Raw genomic sequence first — 17,566 nt, 5'->3', positions numbered from 1 at the left:
TACTCCAGAGAGCTGCATTAAACATAACAAAACCCAAAATGTTGACTGTTGTTTTGTTATGACAAATCAGTTTCATTCTGCACTGCAGTGTAATTTAAAATAAACAAAATCTGCTGGCAGTGTGCACCTGCCACTCAGATATACACATAAGCACAGCATCCCCTGATAAGTACAATCTGTTGTCCTTTCCTGGTTCAAACCAATTTGTATGAAAAGCGATAAGTGTGTTCAAATGGTCTCTACTGGCGGATTTGTGTGAGGAAAACGCAGACAGTTGCATACAAGTCCTGTGGGAATGTTCAGTTATCAAAACTGTAAATTTGAAGAAGAATACTGTCATCAACTGATCACTTAAATAAATTGCCTTGGTTTCTGGGGACTGAGCTTTAGGGTCAATTCACACTGGCTCCTTTTACATCTGTCTTTGTCCAAAACATAGATGGGCTGCAGCTTCAGTTCTTCCTAAAGAGACGTATGCACAGGAATCGACTAGCACGGACAAGAGATCATGGGCTGCCAATGAAATTCAGTTACATGTACCAGTGAGAGTACAACCGTGGCAACCTTAGCATAACCTTTGGCAACAGAAAATGGTTAGTTGAATTACACAGATCAGCCACAACATTAAAACCGCTGACAGGAAAAGTGAATAACATTGACCATCTTGTGACAATACAGTGTTCTGCTGGGAAACTTTTGGACCTGGCATTTGTGTGGATGTTACTTAGACATGTAGCACCCACCTAGAACAGACCAGACACCCCCACCCCATAGCAATGACACCAGCGGGATACAGCCTGACACAGGCGCACACACACACACAAAAAAAATGGTTTAGGAACAACTAAAAAAAAACACGAATAACAGCACAAAGTGTTGACCTGGCCTCTAAATTCACTAGATCCCAAACTGACCAAGTATCTGTGGGATGTTAGCCCCTCACTAACAACATTCTGTTGTCAGACACCACAGGACACCCTCAGAAGGTCCATGTCCATTCTCTGATAAGTCACAACTGATTTGGAAGCACAAGGGAGACCTACACAATATTAGGAAGGTGGTCATAATGTTATGCTTGGTCAGTGTATTTGCTGTTCTATTTGTTTTGGGTAGGAAATATACAAATGGGTTACCTAGGCAACCAGAGTCTGGAATGTCCACTAGCAGGTAAGTGTCAGCTTGTGAAGTGACGGGCAACGAGCGTATCGCTTTATATATGGATGGGACTTAAGTGCACAGTGTCCCTCTTTTCTTGTGACTGTGTTTTTCTCTTATTCGTCTTTGAGGCACTCAGCTCACAGTACTTCATTATCTTAACTGTTTTTTGCTTCATATTAAAACAGCATTCAGTATCGGCGTCATGCAGTTATACACCACATGATGACATACTGTATGCATACAGCTGTATGCATCTGTTTTGTGTCTGAGAATGCCATATGGCCGTGGGTTATTTAGTGACACATATCATAGCATAATCAATGGGATCAATTGAAACCCCAGTCAAAAACGACACTTTGAAACCATGATGCCTGCATGACCTCCCATCATTTATTTAGATCTAGTTTAATGAAATAGTTAGACATCCAGACCGTTCACATCTGCAACAACATTGCCACAGTCCTGTGAAGTGAGTTAACCGTGTGAGCGTATTGATCCTGTTATGTTGAGGAGCGAAAGGTTAATGTGTGGTCTATCGATCTGAATAAAACCTTTTACTTAACTCCGCAGACACTGTGTTCAATAAAGCCCTGCAGGTGCTGTTTTTACCTTTCGCTCATTTTAGCTTTAACTGCCTTTTTGGATTCAGCACATGGCTGCAGGGGATGCTGCCGCTGACTTCATTCATTACATCACATTGCCAGATTACTTGAAGCACTCGAGGAATTGTTGCTCAAGGTTTAAGAATCATTTAAGGCTTTTATAGGTTACCATCAAGTCTTATTTAACACAGGTTTGTGTTTTTTTTTCTTTTTATTATTTACAGTAACAAAGAGCTTATCATTAAATATGACATGGGTATAGCTAGCAATACCGAGTTCATGCAATAAAAGTTGCTTATAAAAGAATATATTATTCAAGATAGTTATTAATAGCAGCTGTTTTTGTGGGAAGGACCCAGAGGTGCCTCAGGCAAATTACCGTTACGTTGCTGGAGGTCATGGCAAGAGCACAAGTCTTTGAACACTGTTCATACTGTAAATGCACAGTGATCCTCTGCTGTGCCGATGGACAAGTCTGCTGTCTCTCTGACCTCATACTCAATGTGATCCATGACTCACCAGAGATGTAAACGAATTACTTAATACGTCTCGCAGTGCTCTGCTGGAAAATGTAAAATGTCAACAATCACGGAATGGATTTCTCATCTGAAATTTAAAATTGACCCAACCGAAACATCAGGTGGCATGGGAAACTATAAAATCAGTGAATCTACAGAACAGATAAAGGTGCAGGATGTCAAAACTGTTATCACGGAAAACTAACTGTCAAGAATACAACATTCAGATTGAGTTCTCTGTGGACTCCTTTTCCCTATTACAGAAATGAATGGTTTCAATATCTGTTCAATGGTGTGTTAAGAACGAACGGAATATCATTAACAGGAAAAGAGGCTATTAAAACATTTTATTTCTCTGAAGGCTTGGAAGTGAATCCTGCCACTGAGCAGAACTACTTTTGTTTACAGAAGTGATGCCGTATTCACACCCCAACAATTGATCATAATTTAGATTATCATATTAAGTACTTGCAGAAATGATTTCATTAAGCAGTGTCTTGGATGAAAGCACAATCTAAATTCTGTTGAATAAGGTGGTAGCTGAAATGCAGTTTTGATGCTAGTCCCCCAATGCAGGTAGTTGTAAGCAAGCAGTACTGACGCACTAGAACCGACGATTTATAATCAGTGGCTGCATATCTAGAGGCAGTTTGAAAAGTTAATATAAATAGTCTTGACTGCTGACTGCTGTACTATTAACTGCTAAACATATCTACTATAAACACACACAAAAAAAAACTAAAACCACACCACATTTCTTAGCTTTGCTTTAACCAGTTGTTAGCATGTGCCTCGTCTTTTACAGTTGTAATCCTAAAGCTGATTTGGCGACATCTGGAGTAACCATGGAAACAGCAGGTTGAGTTATTAGTACATTTAAGTAATACAGTGGAGTTCTGGTGGTGGCAGATGCACAGTTACAGTTACTGAAACGCCACAAAAGAACAACAGGTTGACCCATTAAAAGCGCAGCTGGACACTGGCTGTTGTTTTAACAAAGAACCATTTTAATTACTCCTCAAAACTAATTTGCTGCCTAAAAAATAAAAGCTAAAACCTTCGGAGAAAGGCCCATATTCCACCAATTGAACGTCATTAATGCGTTAGCTTTTAGCTCTGACGTGTCGTGAAGAGAGCGAGGAAAAACCGTGAGGCTGCTATCACAGCTAGAATTATGCTGGATTACATGCATGCTTTCTTCCTGATCCTTTGTTCATGTGAAGACAAGAATCCAGTTTGAAAATGACACAAGTAACAATGATAACAGCTGTAAATAGAGGTAATTATTGAATGTAAATACACTGAATACAGATTAGCATAATGGCATCAAAAGTGCGGCTGGATTTAACGCTTTTCTCAAGGACTGTTAAATACAATGGATGAAAAAAAGAATATTGCTGGCAAACGTTTTATTTTGTCATGAGACGATGCATTATAGGTTAAATCTTTTTTCTTTTTTTTTGTTTTGCCTCATGTGGGAGGGTTAATGGTTAAATGGGTAAAACTGAATGTATTATCATCCTGAGGTGGTGGTGAAAAGCCCCGTCTCTCATGTTATTATGAGACAGAAGAAAAACACCTGTTGCTGAAATCATCCAGGCTTGCAATTTAATTTTATCAGCCCACAAACAATCACTCATTAGGTAGCTGGAATGATGATAGAACCCAGTCAGCTGTGAAACTCTGCATTCTAGGGCGCAACGCATAACAAGAGGCCCTCTTTTTGCGTGGGGGGCTGAACCTCTTCAGCTGGATCCTCTCTGGTCGGGGGACCCTTGTGGCAGCAAGGCTGGTTATTCACCTCTATAGTAGACACATGGTCTTAAATCTTTTTCATATCTACTGAAAATTTAATCAAAGTCAACACTAACAGTTTAAATTAAACAAACGAGCATTTGAAATGATCTCCTCAGGCCAACAGTTTTGCAGACAGATATGTATAAATGCTGGGCTCTCTGTTGTAATACACTTCCCTCGCCCAGATGGGGATTCGCCTTTGGCTGATTGGCAGATGTTTAACAACTGGGGGGACCTGGTGGTATATTTAGATTATTTATTTTTTTTGTAAGTAGAGAGCGGAGTAGACAAGATGTCCATGCATTAGCAATATTTTTGTGTCCTGCTTATTTATTCAACATTTACAAGAGGCTTACCTAAAGCCTCAGCTACAATACAATGGGAAACTAGTCCATCATTTTATGTGTTGGGGCTTGTGGATGGTCTTCATGAGTTCACTGTGCGAGTTTAATTCTGCAAAACGTAGTTTAGCAGTTTAAATCTTCATATTAAGCAATCTAGTCCAGTTGCCTTCCTTTTGCATTTGTCATTAAAATGATTGATCAGTGCATACAATATTAAAATCATCCACGCTCCCCTATAGACAAATACAACCCTTCCCCAGTGGAACTCATTCAGCGTCTCAGAGTACACGGCCTGCCTCGGCGTAATATCTTCCTGCACTAGTCTCTCTCGACGCTCACAAAGAGACAGCTGCATGTCCTTTGAATCCGCTGAAAAACACAAGTGCACATAAATACTAAAGCGGAGACTGTCAGTTCCCCTTTAGTTACTTGTGACAGCAAAATAAATACACGAGCTCTCTGTAATCTGAGCAGGGCAACTTGCCTGATTTCTCCCTCATACACACAAACACATACAGCCCGCCCTGAAATGAGTCTGCATGTCTTTTTTTTTTTTTGTGTCTCAGGCAGACTTTTCTCAGTCAGACTGAGCAAACTGTCTGGAATATTTAAACTGTTGATATTACACCCTTAAAATGCTGTGGATGAAGAAACATGAACAAGAACAAAATGCAAAATTTCCGTATGAAACAAGAGTTACATAAAGTAAGCGTAATATTGTTGAACTAGCAAAGCTATTCTAATGAATAATGCATTTTACAACATCAGAAATGGAGGCCAGGGACAGCACAATTATTTCACACAAACAGGAGTCTTTATTTTAGATTAGTTGTGTTTATTGTGTTCCACAAATATGTGCAATTGATTATGTTGTTCAAATCTTTAAAAGCATTGGTTCATGAGAAATTTGCATGCAAAAAGTTCCCTTTTGTCATGGGTTTAGTGCTTATTTCAGTTATTGTTGAAACAAGCGTGGTTAGTCTTCTAACCAAATGTATTCTGCATATAACATTTTACATTTTAAATGCTCGTAGCTACTCAGTTCTCTTGCTAGTGCAATGCTAACAAGAGTTTTCTAAATAATTGTAAACTAATTAAAGCTTTATTTTTTAATTGCATTGCAATTAATTTGATTCAGCTTTGAAGCGAAACAGATAATTTAAACAATATACTTGCCATCATGGATGAGTATTTAACACTAAGGAGAAATACAAAGAGCAGAAGATTCAGTGCCTCATCAGATCATGTACAAGAATGCGTCCGATTTTCTTTTTTTCTTAATATTCTGGTTCACCCTCGTGTTTTGCGTTCATGATCAGCCTTTTTCACGTGGCCACCCATGTGTTTACTGTTCATCAGCATTCTCCCCGTGAAGCAAAGCCATATTTTTATTAAACACACGAGCCTTTGAAGTCAAGAACCTCGCTCAAACTCAGTCTATGATGCCAATCACAAACAGACACTGCCTGTCCTCCACAATCCATTGTATTTTCAATTGCGCCCGCTGATCATCACAAAAGAGGTAGACGACAGTGTGGCTGCGCGGTGGCAAATTGAAAGTGTAATTTCTTACAATATGGGGGCCCAGCGGTATAGATGCGATTGCCTTCTCTAGATTTCTGAGCAAATGTGAAATAAAAATGGATGTTCTGTTCCAAATAAATAAGATGAGAATAACAGTGGGCAAATAACTTTCGCCTGAGGTTTGGAAGGCCTCATTGGGCACACCATTTGAAAAGGGGACACTTAAACCATTTGCTTTCTATTGCCTCCCCATACTTTGGACAGCATGTGCTAGCTCATCTTAAAATTAATTGGAAAATAATGTGGTTTTGATTCAGTGTGGTCAATTTCATGTGAGATTGAAGGATTATATTATCCCGTGTATAAGAAGTTTAGTTTAATAAATTAAAATATGTAATGATTAATATGGAAAAGAAAAAGTGATGCATTTCACATATATTACAAGATAGATGCCAGTATTATGAAGTAGGTTTAGCTGCATTCCTTTGGGAGTATTGTATGTTAAAATATGAACGCCACTTGCTCAGACTATTTGCAAGATTAATCTAAACATTCCAAAGTCATTTACAAACCCAAATGTCTTCTGCAGCCTCCAAATGTGGTCTTTGCTGATTTCTCTACAAATGGCTGTTGTCAAAATAATGGCATTCAGATTAAGACTTTCCATTTGTTCTCATGAGTGACTGAGCTAATAAATGGCAGTCTTTCTCATTAGGAAGAAGAATTTTTCCGTACCGTTTAAAATGCTGCATAGGTTTCTGTCATTTTTCCCAACAGTATGCTACATGGTGCTGTTATTTACTCACAGTGTGGACAATATTCATGTTGCAATAAGAGCATTATTCAGTAAAACTCATGACCTTATGTGCAGCCAGTGGCTGGAGGTTGAGCAGCTCTCACAGATAGAGTAAAGGCAATATCACTTAGTAGAAACGGTACTAACATCCATCTTAATGGTTCCCCTTTGACCCCTTGACATATTTACTTTTTTAAGAGCAGATAAAATCGGCCTTCTACAACCAGATCCTCATGAGCTGTTATCGCTCACGGATATTATTTCAAATGAAGAGGTCATCTGATTTAAATGAGAGATTATTTGAGGGAAGGAACAGTAGTGGGCAACCAGATATCGAATAGTAAAAGCTATTTATTCTGTAAGATTATGGAAAATAAAACAGTAGCGCGAAGAAGAAATGAGGTACTGTTATATGAAAGGATCCCATTAATAACAGCTGCTGTAAGTATTGTTAGCTAGTTGTATTTGTAAGTTATGAAGTTCATTATTACGGTGATGAAAATCCAATCAGATGATGTTGAAAATCCCAGTTCTTGAAAGTACACGACGATGACAACAACATACTGTAGCAGGAAACAAGACAAAGTTGACTCCTTTCATTTAGGTTCACTCAAAACTTGCTCCAAGCGATGATTCTCACCATTTCCTGAAAGCTCCAGCGGAACTTTGTCAGATGTTCATTCAGACTGAAATTCTCCTTTCTTCCTCTGTGACTGATTGAAAGGTCAGACATCACCTCCACCAGTGCTTTCGACCACATGTTAAGTATGTTCAGCCTGGGGTTATGTGTTCGTGCTGGCGCCTGTTGCATTTCAAGCACTTGATGAGCCAAGCTTGAGGCCAAAATGAATACTTCTCAGATGCTTTGTGTGAGAAATGGACAGCATTGTTTCATGATCAAGTCATGAGTGCAGACGATACAAAATACCTGTTTTCACTGTCATGTGTCATGTCAAGCAGCAGGATTTTAGCAAGATCATGCAACAATTCATCCTCCGAGGCTTCCAGCTACACCTTTGTGGCAGATCCACAGGGTGTCGGACCGTTTAGCGTCCAATCGGGGTACAAGTTACGGCTCAGGTTTTCCACCAATAAACCAATGGAGCTAGCTATGCCAACCACATAGCTAACTACACTGACTGCTTACTGACTTTCAAAGCTCCACAGACTGTGGCTATTTGCGTTTCCTTTTTGGTTCTCTGGGAACCTACGAAGCTGGGAGTAGATAAAAATGGCGTGGCCTCTCCCGAAATTGTCCTGCTCAGTTAGTCAACATGCTGAATTGTCTGAAAAGCCACCAACAGTGTTTTGACCAGCGGTGAGGGACACGCCACAGAAACTAAAGCAAAAAGACAATTCAACACTTGCCAAATTTCAGCCTGGTGTGTCATGACTTCAATGTACAATATTCACATATCAAAGAAAAAAATAAATTGCATTACAGTAGTTCAGTAGGGCATATCTAACCATAAAACATTCCTCTTCTCTTTCATACTGTCACTCCATTTTGGTTATGCAATATTTAACTACACAGTCTAGACAAGTCCTCTGGTGCAACTGAGATAGTTTTATTATTCTAGCTTTGAGGTCACTTTAAGCTAGTGCACGAGCATGGTAACATAATTAAATGCCTGGTTTAGTCTCAAGCTACTCATTATTGTAGGTATGTAATTTTCCAATCATAATGTCTTTATGTAATGACAAAATGTTGAAAAAATAATATCACAAGACATTTCTCAGAAAATCTAGCCAGCAGGAAGTAAAGTCATATGTTTGGATTTCATCATGGTGATAGAAATCATTATTATTGGCGAGTGTGCAAGGATCTATTATACCATTTTTTATTTTATTTTTTTTTAAAGCAACGAGCTCAGTAAATTTTCAATAGATTGTCTTAAAGTGCTTTCTTTCAGCTGCCAAAACACAGTCTGTAGATTGAAAAAACATTCTGAAGATTGATAAAGTGCAGTTATTTCCCAGTGCAATGACCCTTTTCAAAAAAAAACATCTCAGGGTGTCACTCTCAATTAACATTTGTCCTCCTGATGCCAGTGACAAGTTGTCACCCGAGGGAGAAAAAGTTGGTAAAGGGAGAAAATGGTTCTGTCCTCACTTGCCCTCAAGGATCAAAAATGCGAGTCTGTATTTTTTTTTCTCTCTCTCTCTCTCTCGCTTCATAGCAAACATGCAGTGTTTCCTTCTCCCTGTCCTTTTCCAGATAGCTGTAGGGCTGCCAGGAGGGAAGCCATTGATTATTTAGCTCACGAGATGGACTTTGTGATGTTCTGAGTGAACATATAGCACAGGAAAAGACCATCTGACTAGAAAGATACATGTTTACCTCTTGGGTGCGATCCATTAAATACGTGCTTTGATGGTGTCAGCTCAACAAGCCTCCACTCCATTCCTCCATAAGTCAATCACAGCGGTTCAGACACAACAGCAGGGGACATGTAATTCTGTGCTGGAGAGCTGGAGTTGAGATAAATTATAGCTGAGTAAAATTAGACGGCTCCTCAATAATGCTTATTAACATTTCAACATGGGTAGGGACACAGTTGTTATCCTTGTGTTTGTGTAAAATACTGTGGATACTTGTATTATGAGCCACAAGTCTGACAAACACATGGGGCTTCATTGCATCGCTGCCTAGACACTAGAAACTAGTTATTACCCTAGAGAAAGTATATATTTTTGAGCTTTTTCTGCTCTCAGCCATTACACAAGGAAGACTAATTGATCCCTGCAGATGCAAGACAAGGCAATAGGTCATAAAGCCCAGCCACTTTGCTATCTCACAACTTGCTATCACTTTCCTCCCAAAGTGCCATCAGCAACAGCTGCGGAAAAAACTCTGGACATAATTTGAGGCAATACATCTCGGCAGACGGCTGCTTTTGTCATCTTAAGTGGACAAAAGAAAAGGGAGAAAACACCAAGAGCCAGTTGTGAGATTCCAACTGAGAGCAGCCCTCTCAGGGCTGATGTGAAAATGTGCAAGATGCAACTCAAGGAAAATGGTTCATTTTGAAAAGACTTTTACCTCTTCAGATTGGACACTCATGTAATTGCCTCGTGTCACCACCATGTACGAAACAAGCCTTTGATTTATTGTCTTGTTAATCACACACAACATTATTTAAGCATTACTCCTTAATCTTTTCTGTAATGTTCATGCGTGCAAGACAAACTTTGAATCATTGTTTGAGTTGAGTCATATGAGGCGAGGGAAAAGAGGACAAAGTAAAAATTCGTTTTAATTAGTACTTTCTTCACTAGCAGATAAAATCAGCAGAGTCTTGGCAGTCAGCTGACATATTATCAACATTTCTTGTGAGCACTTCATTTCATATTTTTTCACGGACCGGCTGATAAGGGTTTGAGTTTCAAAGATAACTTAATGACGGGTAGAGAGAAGATGATTCCCTGGAGATGGAGACTCCTTGTTATCACACAGAAAATGTAATCAAGATGCGGAGTCGATGTAGATGTCAAGTTCCCAATATGTTACTTTTGCTTCATCATCTGCGTATGCAAGGCGTGACAGTCAAATTAGTGCCTCAGAAAAAACTTAAGGATGCTTGACACCTCTTTACCGTTTCTGCTTCATACATGCTTTGAACTTGTATTGTTACAGGATAAATAAGTGACATGTATTTCATTTCCTTGGAATTGCCTAAGTTGTGTGGGACTCCAAAATCCAAAGGGAACTAATCGGTTTGGTTTAAAACCAACATTTTGACTATTACGTCTCACATGTTCTCTCGTTCTCTCTCTCCAGCCTTGATGTGCAATTATGTCTCCCATTACTGTATATAAAAGCATTTCCATAGAAACCAGATTCCTTCCATAAAGACTTTTGGGACAATATGACTTAAGGCCAACCGTAATTGCAGGTTGTGGTCGCTAACTGCTCTGGCACTGTGTGATTTTTCATATGAAATTGCACCTCAGTGTGCTGTCTGAGGTAAGAGCTTGGCTTTTTAAGTGTAGGAAAAAGATGCAACATCTTTTATGAATTTATTTCAAATGCATAGATATTAAAACAGCAAGAAGAAGCATGTATAATAGATTGACATTTTCTTCGATTTGAACATAAATCCTAATGATGGCTTGTCTCTGATATTTTTAAAGCTTCAAAACATCTTTACTGTCAATTCTATACAGTGATAATGTCTCCGTAAGGTTTACATATTATCATGTCGCGTCAAAGTGGCCAAAGAGATCAATGAATGCATGCTTACTGTACATGATGTCAGGTGTTAGAGAATATGACTAAAAGTTTATGCTCTACTCAAGATATTAATGAGACTGAGGGCTGTTTTCGGTGTTGGGCCATCGGTAAGCGTCTGTTGCCTTAGTTTTCCCCAGTACATCCCGCACCGTTGGCTTGTTGCACTTGTCGGACCCCCGTTGTTGGCTTTTCTGCCGATGCAGCACGTTATATTGGCGGCAACACAAGTGAGAGAGAGATCTCTTTGATTGGCTGCTCCGCTCAGCAAACCAGTGCAAGAGAAGAGCAAAGAATGAATTTCAGACGTCACACAGAAGGCTTTTTTCCCCCCACATTTTACATCTTAATCTCATCTGAACATAAATATTTTCACAACCATACTCTGGAATTATTAAACTGTAGGCCAACTGTGAACATGATTTAGGGGAGGTCAGCTCTGTAGCTCTTTCTAGCCTCCCAGCCAATAGTACATACTTTCATTTTACACAAGAGCAGAACGTACGTGCCAGTGGCGTTTTGCTGTAGTCTTTCAAGTTTTTGGCTCTAACATGGGACAATATGAGGTGACGTCACAGTCTGTCTTCTTTACCGGTTGTGCTTTGATGTCGTTTGGTGTGTCTGTACCTTGACTAAAACAATATTTCTTCCTTTTTCTAACTTGCACTGCCAGAAAAGGGATGAAAAAGTAGGATTTGTTTTGTTTTTTTAATATTCTTTCAAAGAACACTATCAAGACTGCTGCGTAAAGGCGCTTCTCTGTTGAAACGTCAACTACAATTCAGAGCAGCAGTCGACTGTGCTGTTGAACTCAGATAATTCAGTCGTTGCCTTCCTCTTCTTCTTCTCTCTCCATGAGTCTCATCCTCTCCCTCCCTTGTGCACTATTTCTCTCTTCACCCATGTCTCTGCCTCTCGCCCTCGCCGTCTCCCTCTTTCTTTCAGCGGGGCCTTGGAGGGTTCTGCAATTATGTTTGGGGCGCTCAGAAAAGGGGATCACTCCAGTGAAATAAATCGCTCCATAACAGCTGCGGTGAAATGGCGCTAATTGCCGATTGATTTGAAGCAGAGGCAGCAGATATCTGCAATGCAGAGCCGCATCTGCCACACTCTCCTCATCATTCCCCTCTCTGATTATCTATTGTTCAGGCTGTTTACTTTGTAGTGATGAGTGGTAAATGGCAGGTTAAGGAAGCTAAGGGGGCCAGACACCAAATTGGGTCCCTCTCAAAAAGACGGAGTGTAAAATTAGACATAATTAACACACCCCTTAGGCAGATTCTCCAAACCTCATGGAGATGGCAGAGATGCAAATTAGCTGTAAAGATACACACTTTATATACAAAAACAGTGATTAAGCTGCCTTTGGTGTACAGAGGCTACAGCCTGTCTTGATTGAGAGCAAATCAACCGCTGAGCAACTCGTTTTAGTTTTCAGGACTCAGGATGTTTTGTTGCATTAACCACCATACCAACAGAGAAGAAAGAAAACACCAAGTTGAAAGCGTCACTCTTTGTAATCAGAGTGAATAGCATAGCTCTCTTTATTTTCAACTTTATACTTCGTATTTGTTGAGAATAAATTTGTTCCTCTGCAAAAACAGAATGTGGTCCAGTTACGTGTCAAAAACAAAAAAAAACAACCTTGCAGCTAAAAAAAAATGATTTGACTTGATGGGACATGCGACAGTGTTGCCCAGTTCTGTACCTGAAACAAATAGTATGTGACATATGTATGAGCCAGCTGAATTAATGGTCTGCTGTTCACTTGAAACTTCAGGGTCTGTGGGTGTCACTCTGGTGCAGCTTAGGTTAGTTTACTCTGCACAAGAAACGTTGCTGCCAAGTAATTGATCGAAGGGGTTTCTAATCAAGTAAATTTGACAACAGGGATGTCCATTCTATATTCAGTTTAAAAAACTCTTCAGATACCATTTGAACCATTTGTTATATTTTGGAAATATGTGAAAACAGAAGCCGTAGCCTCAGCTATAGAATGTGATAGGCCTTTGTTTCAAACGGGTTACATCGGGGGCAGGCGTTTATTCCTAATTCACTTTGTTTGATGTTGAAGTATCGTTTTGATCTGCTACCATTTGCAGCTAATGCTCTTCATACAAACACTTCCTGTCGTTTCAAATTAAAAGCCCTCTAGGGTCCCAATGACCCCGAAACCCTTCATTTCCCGGCAATTCTTTTATTGTAAAAGATTTAAGCATACCATAAGGCAAGAGTAGCTGCACATAATTAACAAAGCGAACACATACGCCCACCATGACAGAATAATGACACCAATCCAGAGCAACAAAGTGCTGATAATATCTTGAGCACACGGTAGAATTTATTTCATTGAAGCAGTACACATGTACACCAGGTTGTTTCTCCCTGTCTTGTATTTGGTGCCTGGTCTTTATTCATTTGTGTCAATCATAACCCCGGCCATTATCTGAGACCTGGCTTTGAATTGACAAGGGTTTTTTTATTTGAGGAAATACAATAAAATCATAGGCCTACATCCACTTTCACCAGAGATGGAAATTTATACTGTATACCTATGTACCAATTGTATCAAAGCTACAGCAACAAAAAGAACCATACTTTCTTTTGCTCCTTGTAGACATACTATTCTTGGCCTGCTGAAGAATACTCATACTCCGAATCATAACCCATATGATCAGTTTTTTGGGAATTGTCCATACATCAAGTATTATGTTAAAGGGGAACTACAGTTTTTTTACAACCTGGACCTTATTTCTCGCATAAAATACAATCGTTTACTCACCCATAGGGCTTTTGTGTTATTTGCACTCGTTTAGGAAATAATTAGATCAGTGTATATCCATATAGCGGGAGTGATGGGGCCCCGAGACGCAGACGCAGTAACCATAGCAGTGGCTATTAGGTAAACAAGCCGCTCAGAGCTGCCCGGATGATAACAGGTAGGTCCGGACTCAACGGGGAATAGCACTAGCGTATCGTAACAAAATACTGGTGAAATGAGTTTCGTGGCATTATTTAGAGGCTGTGTCTCGGTGCCCCGTCACTCCCGCTATATGGATATACACTGATCTAATTATTTCCTAAACAAGTGCAAATGACACAAAATATATATGGGTAAGTAAACGGTCGTATTTTATGCTAGAAATAAGGTCCAGGTTGTAAAAAACAGTAGTTCCCCTTTAAACTAAACTGAGTTACAAATGTCATATAGTTGGGATGATAGGGCTGAGATATATGTGTTAGTACTGTATGTCTCAATGCTCACAACATCACTAGGAAATAGACTGATGTGTGTATGTGTAATATAGCATCACATAAATATATGCATAATATTTAACTTCCTGTAAATCAGCTCAAAGATGCAGAAAAGTGTGAAAGTGAAGTTTAATCATGCTGTCGTGACATGTTACAAGCATGATGGTTGCACACGCGTTGTAAATGAGGCGTATATTTACCATGAATGCGCCGAATGTTAGTGTCCTGTGAATCTTAAGGTGAGGAAAACCGATACAAAAGATAGGAACATTATCCAAGTTCAGCCCTAGAAATCCTGTGAGGAGGAATAAGTTCACAAAGCGTTTTTCATTGATCAATCATAGATCACACATTTTCAAATTGATTTGTCACTCCAAACTTATGAACCATGGAAAGGCATAGGAGCACAGCCCGTAACTGCTGGTGGTACACACAGTGTGCTCCCGCTTGACATTAAATAGATTAAATCGTATGCTTAACAATGAGGTGAGAAAACTCTTGTAAATAGGTTCAGCTCATCTGAAGTTGATTGGCAAATGCTATCAGTCTCCAAGTGTTGATTATACATTACCATTTTTATATGGAAATTCCATCATAAAAATGTGTTTTGTTAAGTGTGCTCATAATAGAGTGCATTGTGGATCGTAGCCCCCCCGCTGAACAGATTGTCTTTTCACAGCAGGTGGACTGCCATTTGCTACAAACTCTTGGAATTGACATCATTACACCTCAATTTTGTGATTCATGTTTGCTCGTAGGCGGTGAAATATCTTATTTCCAGAGAATTGGATACTGTCTCCCCAAAAGGTTTTTTTAGTGATCTTTTTATGATTCACATTGTCATCAGCATTTAAAGCGTAATGTCGCCTCGTCTGCGACTTAGGGAAAGAGGGATTTCTTCAGTGCTGTTTTCCTGCTTTGAGTAAAGAAGTTTATCTGTGAAGAAAAAAAGCAAAGCAACAAAGCTGTTTTGCAAAAAAAAAAAAAAAAAAGTGTGTTGGCGCTTGTCACTTTGACAGACTGTAGGTATGCATCCCACACCCGCTTCAAAAATAACATAATTCCTGCAATCCAGGTAGACAATTAGGTGAAATTATGACAATTATAATAAGTGAGGGGTTTCGTGTATTGTGTTATGTTGTGAGCCTGTGTGTACTTTTACAAAAGAAATACAACTTTTAAACCATTGCATTTGACCATGAACAGCTACATTTAATTTTTTCACTCAAATTGACGTTAATTCTTGAAAAGCAAATCTCATTTAGGAAATTTTTCTCCTTTCTTGTTGAGCTATGGTCTGACCCAAAAAGTTACTAAGGTAAATTGACTGTGGCAGTGACCACCTGGGAGATATGAGGTCTACCAGTCAATTGATTAGTAGATTATACTCTTGCCTGACCAAAGTCTCGTTGGTTGTTCAGTTGCCTTTGTTACTTTCATAAGGAGAAAATAACTCCACCATCATGCAGAATTAATCCATGACTTTCATTAGCAAGTTCACAACCTTGAACTTATCCAAGCTTATGGAACCTGTGAGGTGTAACTTTTTTAAAATAACTTGGAAGCCAACCTAGAATCCACTCTGCATACAGAGGTATTTTTTTCTCTGTATTGGACGAAACACATCCTATAATGAAACCCTTAATTCCGGGTTACCAGACTTGTATTCTAAAAAATAATTGAGTTTGGCTATGCCAGTCTACATCTAAACAGACTCAGTTCCAAACTGACCATATGTCAGGTATGTCTTGGTTTGGCTGCTATTTGTTAAAACGGTGGAGTTTCAGCCATTACCATATCCACCAGCAACAGCTTATCATTTATTTAGGCTAATAATGCTACCAGGTAGGTGACAGACTTTTTAGGAGCTGAAGAGAACCCGGTTTACAGATTCTTTAGATTAGCCTAGAGCAGGACGTGCGATTTCCCTCAGCTAACAGACTTTGTGCGAAGCTAATTGTCCTAAATTGTGTTTATTTAACAAAACACTTTGTTTTACCCCAAGTTCAAATTGTATAATTGATCTTCTACGACATTTGAATTGTCTAAGGGCTCTTTTTTTTTCTCTTTTGATCAGAAACAATGATTTTCCACGCTCTCTGCTGGTTGCCTGGCAACAGTGTCAACGCATAGAGCACATAACGGCTAACCTGTTAAACCACGGCTAACCTGTTAAACCACAAATTGACTTTTTTTTCTTTTTTAATCTGCAGTTTTGTTAGTGAGCATTAGTCCTGATGTCTTTTCTTACCAGCTGTATGCTAAGTAAACTAACAGCCTCTTGCTGCAGCACAATATTTGATGAACAGACATATAACTGGTATTGATCTTCTCTTCTGCCTCTCAGCAAGGAAGCAAGTAAACAATTCCTTCAAAACAAGATAAAGAAACATGTTACGTATCAAGCACTTACAAATCACTGTTCAAATTGCTAGCCAGTTATTTTCAATCACGCTCTAAATACTTAACCATATCTGAAGTACTCAAGACACAGTAAATGCTGAGTAGCAAGGACTTTGTTTCGTTTTGCCACCCTGGCACAGGATGATTCATTTTTCCCGGTTGCCAAAGCAGCCCTGGATCCAAGTTTGATCCCACACAGCTTCTCCCATTACGTAAGTGTGTCTCTGCCACTGGCCAAGTTCGAGGACAGTGTGGTCAGGCAATAATAGTCCCTCATATAACCAAAGTGCTATGATGTCAACATAATCACATTGTTTGTACAGTAACCACCATTTGAAGAGCTGCACTGTTAGGTTAGTCCTTCCCTGTTTATGGGGCTTTATATGTGAGGAAAATGAATGATGGCACGCTATGTCCTTTATGCTGCCAAATGTGTCTCACTGCAATACACTGAACCGTTTCACACACACACACACACACCCTTAGCCTATCATCACTAATGACCTCATGGTCAATTTTCTACTTGTTCCATCTTCCCCGAATAGGATAATTTTAGACCACCCACAAAGGGTACACACAGGCGGCCACAGAACCAAAATGTTCACCAGACATGATGCAATGTATTTGCAGAAGTGAAAGCAAGAAATGTGTGAATTCATTCACACAGTGTCCTCAATGCCCAAGTTTTCACCCTTTACAATCTTGACTGTGACACTCTGATGGCTCACGAGGGGCAGAGCCACTGAGCTGGTGCAGCGCTTATGAGAAAAAGACAAACGTCCTGCGGAGAGCATTGAGATTGGAGCTCCTGTTTTCATTACTTTGGTTTATCGGCTCAATAGTCACCTCCTTTCTCCCAGTGCTAAATGTCCCCTTGATTTGCTCTCCTCGTGCCTGCACCTGAAACAATTCATTAAAAATGAATGAGAAGAAAGCAA

The sequence above is a fragment of the Chelon labrosus genome (genome assembly GCF_963514085.1).
Source record: "Chelon labrosus genome assembly, chromosome: 1".
Taxonomy (NCBI): Eukaryota; Metazoa; Chordata; class Actinopteri; order Mugiliformes; family Mugilidae; genus Chelon; species Chelon labrosus.
The sequence above is the reverse complement of the archived record's forward strand: the minus strand, read 5'-3'. Positions refer to the sequence as shown.